The following is a 7,441-nucleotide window of genomic DNA, read 5'->3' on the forward strand; positions in this document are numbered from 1 at the left end:
AATAGAAAACATGTGTAGCACGGGCTATGTAATGAATGAATCTATCCTAAAAAGGAATAAAGCCCGACTCGGGCTTATCTCATTAAAAAAAGCGCTTCAGGCTTTATTGTTAAAGTCCCAACTTCAGTTCAAATGCATCAATATAAACGTATCTCGTCTCGGAACGATAGCAGCCCAGACCCTAGCTCTGCTCCATAGCTCTAATGCTATGGACCAGAGCTATATACCGCAGACCCAGAGAGTTTATAATTTGCGACAGGATATCATTTGAATATATTTCTTTGTTTTATTTTTTATTTTAACACTAACATTCATCTTTCAAAAGTTTAAGGGCTGAACAACTTACCGACGCTGGTCAGTGAAGTTTCCTGTAGGAGAGGCGGCGCTCGGTATTAGTTGTGACAGCTTGTCGGTGGTGCTGTGATGCTGTCCGTCTGTTACCTGGCTCTCATCGACGAGTCCACACCAAAGAGGAAGGAATATTATGCACGCCGCTGCTGTAGTCCCTCCCTCGCACGGTGATCCACTCAAAATCGTACAGGGATTTATCCTATGTGGATCTTCCTCTTCCTCCACCAATATCCCGTAGGGTCGCATGCATGGCTGCATGCTCCGTAGCAGCCCAGGTGCGAAGGTTTAACAATATAAATATGACTGCATTGGAATTGCACATGCCTTGTTATGCCGCTGGATATATATAATAATAATAGGATTATTGAAGTCTATGCTACATTGCTACGCATGCAGCTATATCCCTTCCTGCTTCCAGCTTCTAGAAATGAGGATTACCTATAATTATCATATAGCTATATGCATGCAGTTACAAAGGGTTGTTTATTTCCACTCGTCTCTCTCTCTCTTCCTAGAACAAGAACAGTAGAAAAAACGTGCATGATGTAACGGGAAGGCTTTAATGATGGTGACAATTGAACTTCCTGTAACCTAATGTTGTCACTTAATTGTCACTGAAGTGTGTGTGTGTGTGTGTGCGTGCGTGCGTGCGTGCGTGAAATGGTAAATGGTGCATTTATATAGCGGCATAGCGCCTTTATCCAAGGCGCTTTACATAGATTGTGCATTACATTCACCCATTCACACACCGATGGCAGCTGAAACCTGAATGCAAGGCACCAGCACATCAGCAGCAATATAGTTCAGTGTCTTGCTCAGGGTCAGGGACTGGGAGCCCGGGTTCGAGCTGGCAACCTTGCGGTTACCATCCAGCCACTCTACCCCTGAGCCACCGCCACCCCTGCGTGCACTGCGTGCACTGCGTGCGTGTGTGTGTCTGCCTTAGAGTAGCCTATATATTAAACTCTAAGGTGTCTGCCTATATAGGCCTATAGGTGTGGCAAACCCAACACCTGGCACAGACCCTGAACAAACAAATTGTACAGTGTAAATATTTGCACGTACAATTTCACTCGTGTCTATGGCATTTCTTCCTGAATATTTGTAATTTAGTATCTGGCTACATCAGTCGTGGCATACCCACCCCCCCCAGGCTGTGTGTGTGTGTGTGTGTGTGTGTGTGTGTGTGTGTGTGTGTGTGTGTGTGTGTGTGTGCGCGCACGTGTGTGCATGTGCGCGTGTGTCTGTGTGTGTGTGTCACTGATTACGGTCCTGACTGAAACGATGAAACGTTGACCACTCTTGTGCGAAATTAGAAGATGTTTTGCCCCATTGGCCTCAAGATCTGCAGCTATACCTGGTCTGATGGGAATCGTGATATGCAGGTATGGATGTTGGAGATTTATCTGTCAATTTGTTTATTCATCGCTTTATTTGTTTATTTATTTACCAAAGCGAAAAGCTTTCCGCCGCATCCCTCTCCAGCTCTCTTTCTGCTTATTCCCTTTCTCTTTTATTCTGTTACTTTACCTCCCTCGTTGTCTTCCTCTCTCATTCTATCTCTTCTCTCTCTCTCTCTCTCTCTCTCTCTCTCTCTCTCTCTCCCTCTCTCTCTCTCTCTCTCTCTCTCTCTCTCAGTATCATGCTTCACACACTCAACACTCGCGTCTCATCTGAAACACCTTGTGGCTCCGTGATAATTCCCTGACCTCGGTTCAACATTTGTTTGAATTAGAAATTGCATGGTCCATTCCCCTGTCAGCCACCGCTCTTAAAAGTAAATCTTGTCTGAGCCACAGGGTGTCTGAAAGTGCATGTGCGCATCTATGGGTGTGTGTGTGTGTGTGTGTGTGTGTGTGTGTGTGTGTGTGTGTGTGTGTGTGTGTGTGTGTGTGTGTGTGCGTGCGTGAGCGTGCGTGCGTGAGCGTGCGTGAGCGTGTATGGATGCATGCATGAATGCGCACGTGGGTGGGTGCGTATGTACGCGTGCATGTGTGTGTGTAGGACATGGCAGGGGGGCGGGGGGGGGGGGTGTTGAAGTCCAAGGTGAGAGGCGTGAAGAAGCAACATGAGCATCACATTGGCAGGCAGACACGCAGATGTGGGCAGGTCCCCCCCCCCATCCCCCTCTTCTCAGGGTCTTGCTCTGCAGCCTGCTGAAGCCTCCTCCCTGATATTGAGGAGGGGCCCTTCAGTGCCCTGCATGGGCTGCCCAGGGGGCCCGCAGATGGGCAACACGTCCAGGGCAAAAGGTGGAGGATATGACTTATTGCCATGTGGAGAGAAATGCACGGGGTGCAGCAGCTCCGCGATGGGACCAAATTGAATAAGGCAGCATTGAATATGAACCAGATCTGAAGCCGATGCCCTGCACAATCCTGTTTCAATTAGCCGGGCTCTGCCAGTTCAAAGGCAGGGGCCTCGATGCACTTCTGCTCCGTATGAACTTCTACTCTCATCTCTTTGCCCCCTATATACGCCTTTCACCTCCCCGTTATGGTGCCACTTTTTTTTTTCCTGTTCAGACTCGTACTCTCTGGGCTGTATTTTGCGTGTCTTAAGTACCAGGTCTTATTCCCTAACATGAGTAAACTAAAGACCTGGAGGCGTGATCAATGCCATTTGGCTATTCTGAGTGGCCAAAGAGCATTGATCACGCCTCCAGGTCTTTAGTTTACTCAAGTTAGGGAATAAGACCTGGTACTTAAGACACGCAAAATACAGCCCAGAGTCTCATAGTCTCATGCTTTGCATTAAATAGATAGTGAACACCTTGCCATCAGCACCAGTAGAGCCCATCCGTCACAGAACAGCAGGGATATATATGGCCCTCCATCACCACCACACAGTCAACACACCCTCAGTGACAGCAACATGCCTGCTTCTCATGGTCTTTCATTTTCTTAATGGAAAAGACACGCTGTTGCATGTTTCCGATCGACAATGTGTTTGGCGTGTATTAACATCATGACTAGAACAAAAACAAATCACACCTGTGTGAAGTGAGGGGCGCTCTTATCATCATACATCATCTCATTCCGGCCAATCACAATTTGCGTCCTCACCTTCGTCTTCACTGTTTGTGTTTACACAAACACTCAAAGCTGGCCATTCATTGTCAATGTTTACAGCGTCGATCGTCTATGATTTATCTATGACGTTGACTCCAAATATGGGCAAGGTTTCATCCCAATCCGATCCCCTTCGACTTCCATTATATTTTGAGGGGCGCTAGGCCACTAGCCCCTCCTATGTCCAGCTTTGAGGGTTTGTATAAACACAAACATTGAAGACAAAAGTGAGGACGCAAATTGTGATTGGCCAGAATGAGACGATGTATGATGATAAGAGCGCCCCTCACTTCACACGGGTGTGATATTTTTTATGTTCAATATTTCAGGTAATAATTCAGGGGTATTCCGACGTACTGCCATTCCGATGCGCTCAAGAGTCAATACCAATACTGTTCCTAACCCTAACCGCTCGCAGAAGCCACGTGATCAGAATGGCAGTGCGTCGGAATTACCACTCTGTTCCCTAATTGAGGCTGCTGCCAATGTGGTACACTAATGGTGGTTTGCATTATTGGCTCCAGACAGGTTTTTGGTTACTCCCACCTCTAAGATGTGCTTCGTACTGCTAGAGGGTGTCCAGTGGACACAAGGCCTGAGGCTACTCCCACCTCTAAGATGTGCTTCGTACTGCTCGAGGGTGTCCAGTGGACACAAGGGCTGAGGCTATACTCCCACCTATACATTTCTTTGATCACTCTTTCTTAAATATTTGGAGCTATAGATAAAGGAGTTTTCATCAGTGGACAGTTTTCAATGTCACCCCTCCTTGCTTAGATTCTTCTTCTCAAGGCATCAGGCCTTTTTCAGTCTTAAAGGGATAGCTTAACCCCTGAATCAAAGTGGTCTGGAGTCATGCAGAGTTCATATTCGAAATTCATACCATCTGTTGGGGAGTGACGATGCTGCACTAAACCAAGCAAAGGTACTGCGGAATTGAGAAATGTTGTGCAATGGAGCCATTTAAATAAATAAATAAAATGTATGATGGTAACAAAAATGATCGTAAAATGTAAAAGCAAGATGAGGAGTGCTTTTAGACATAGAAAACACGTTTCTCACTATATGGGTTCATAAAATGTCCTCCATTTCAAGATGAAAACATCTCCATTGCCTTTGATTTGTCTTTATCTTGGGACATTGGTGACAGTCCTCTGTCAACCCCTTCTCCATCCCACCTCTGGTGCTTTGTGGGGTTAAACCGGCCCAGACAGTGAAACCCTTTTTCTAATTTTCTCATTTCGAATCTTCCAAAGATAGCACTGACAGGTGATATTAATGGTCTTTTATTAGCATCGTCCTGATTGCTGCAGATTCGTTTTTCTTTTTTTCCCCCGTGGAAGACAGAAAGAAAGAGAGAGAGGGAGAGGGAGATGTAGAAAATATGGAAGTCCTCCACCCACCCCTTCTCACAGGAGATCGCTTCTCTCTTTGATAGCCTGCCCGAATCTGCCCCCACCCCCCTTCCCAAAGAAACTGCCCCGCAGATGTTGTTGCTGTATGCCGACTACAAAGAAGGAGGCCTTTATGAGCCTAATGTCTATTTTGGGCCTCAGTGTTTCCGAACTGTGGTGCTCAGTGAGAAGGAGAAGAGAGGTATGAGTCTAATCTTTTCTGCTGTTGAAAACCTGTTTTATTCCCTGCCCGCAGTATTTATAGATTAAAGCACTCATCTGATGAATAAAGCGAGGATGTAATATTTTATGACAATGTCAATATGGCATCGCCACAGTCAGCTTCGGGCCTCATAAAAACAGCCCCGCAACGCTATTGGTGGAGGCAAAAGCTTAATTTATACTCCATCGCATGATTGTGTCTATATGGCCAAAAATAACTGATAAAAAAAAGAACATGTTCTTTTCGGCCGGTATTAGACTAGCCTCGTTCAGCAGTGTTCAGGAGAGTTCAGTAGAGTTCACTAGCAGTGTTCACTAGCAGAGTTCACCAGTGTTCACTAGCAGAGTTCACCAGTGTTCACTAGCAGAGTTCACCAGTGTTCACTATAGCAGAGTTCAGGAGAGTTCACCAGTGTTCAAATCACTATAGAGTTCAGCAGCGTCCATCAGTGTTCGTATAGTAAGGCTATGAACTCTCACCACCTCATCCAGAGAACTTTGGTGACTTTGTTGTAATGTTGGCTGTGAGGCAGAGGTCTTGAGGGTGATATTAGCTCTCGATATTATCTTTAATTAAAACACCAATCCCTCAGCCAAGTTGTCCAAACAGGCCTAAATAGGGCTAGTAAATCAGACAAACATCCTCAGTATTTGATGGGTTGATAGTGTGTACTGTATCGCCTCCAGATGGTTTGTGTTTCTCAAGCATTTCATGAGGGATGGTACCGGACAGCAATCTTCTGTTCCACTATGCCTCTTGACAGAACAAGTTCCTCCAAATCACATGCTGTGAAGTTGGGAGTCTGCCTAGGTCTATCTCTCGCCTATTCTCCTTGGTCAAAGTGTGTGTGTGTGTGTGTGTGTGTGTGTGTGTGTGTGTGTGTGTGTGTGTGTGTGTGTGTGTGTGTGTGTGTGTGCGTGCGTGCGTGCGTGCGTGCGTGCGTGCGTGCGTTCAGTTCAAACTAAAGTGCATTGTTCAAACTGCAGCTATCACACCATCATTGAGTAAGAAGAGTGATGCTTTGTTCAACACTATGCTGAATTATTGTCTGGGCCGCTGCAAACTGAAGCTACTATAAACTAATGCCACTTCCCTTTACCTCTTACATAAAGTGCCCTAAAGTTTGTAAGAGAGCACACTTAGAGGCCCCTGACAGCAATGGGAATTTATGGATTTAATGACTTTTAAAACAGCTAAAGACACCAGCCCTATCTCACACCGTTTAAGTCCACACACCAGTTAGTGAACTTTTCAAACAGAAAGATGAGAGACAGCACAGAGAGAGATGAGAGGAGGGGGGAAAGGAAGGAGTTGTGGGGGAGGAGGGGGGGGTGATGCTGAGTCCAGCATGCCCTTCTTGATAAGCCATTGGCCAGGCACCAATGTAAACAAGCGCAGTACCCCTCCCCTCTCCCTTGCACGGTGTCTCTGGCTCCACCATTCCTCTTCATTAGCGTCCCAGAGCTACATGCTGCTTGTGTAATTAGCAGAGGGGGGTTGCTGAATGCCGATGTAACATGCTCTCATTAGAGAAGTGAGAGGGAGGCTGGCAGGGAGAGGAGATCTGGAGAGGCAGGCGCAGAAGGCACAGAGAGAGAGAAGGAAGGAGAGAGAGAGAGAGAGAGAGAGAGAGAGAGACAGAGAGAGAGAGACAGAGAGAGAGAGACAGAGAGGCATAGAGAGAGACAGAGAGAGAGAGACAGAAACAGAAACAGATGGAGACAGAGAGTAACTACAGCTAGGAATGACAAGGGGCTTGACTTCAGATTCGAGGACACAAAGTGGGGACACAATAATAAAAATACATACTTTGTGGTACGCCCATGATGCCCCTAAAATACGAATGTGATGAAGTGAATTATTCTTAAATGAGCATTCATTCCTGATATAATATTCGTGAGCAAAGGGAAGGCCCCGCATTGCGATGTTCTGTTGTCTCAGTCATCAAAACTAATTGGCTGAGTACTGTGCGTGAGAGGCCGTCAGGTGATCAATCAGAAGGTCACTGGTTCCCCTCCCGGCCACAGTCAAAGTGTCAAACTGTCCCCTATAGTACAACATTTAAACCCCATCACATTTTCACTTATTAAACTGTGATTGAAGCTGAAACCGTGACTAATGCATCTGAACTAAAAGCACTAAATTAGACATCACCAGTGCTCCCCGGGCCGGCGATGCCCTTCACATCAGCCTTCTTCGCAGCACTGCAATGGCTCACACTCAGGGAGACTGAGGGATGATGACAGTCAGTGTGTTCCCTCTGTCTACCGTTCTCTCTCTCTCTCTCTCCACACAGTGTTACCTCCAGTTTTGTTCACACTGATAGCGGCATAAGTGCTACTGGTTGACCTGTCTGCTCCGTTCAGATCATCTGAGCCGTGATCCGAGGTTCGGTTTGTAGC

At 46.4% G+C, this 7,441-nt stretch overlaps 1 protein-coding gene across 1 annotated transcript in view; it reads right to left on the bottom strand.

Moving 5' to 3' along the window:
• ets1 (v-ets avian erythroblastosis virus E26 oncogene homolog 1) overlaps positions 1–427 on the bottom strand; it is a 52,167-nt gene extending 51,740 nt beyond the window's left edge. The window contains 1 exon segment of the mRNA XM_083773976.1: positions 347–427. The gene's annotated coding sequence lies outside the window, so the exon portion shown is untranslated.
• Positions 428–7,441: the final 7,014 nt, after the last annotated feature.

Source organism: Protomyctophum parallelum (assembly GCF_964188405.1).
Source record: "Protomyctophum parallelum genome assembly, chromosome: 9".
Classification (NCBI taxonomy): domain Eukaryota; kingdom Metazoa; phylum Chordata; class Actinopteri; order Myctophiformes; family Myctophidae; genus Protomyctophum; species Protomyctophum parallelum.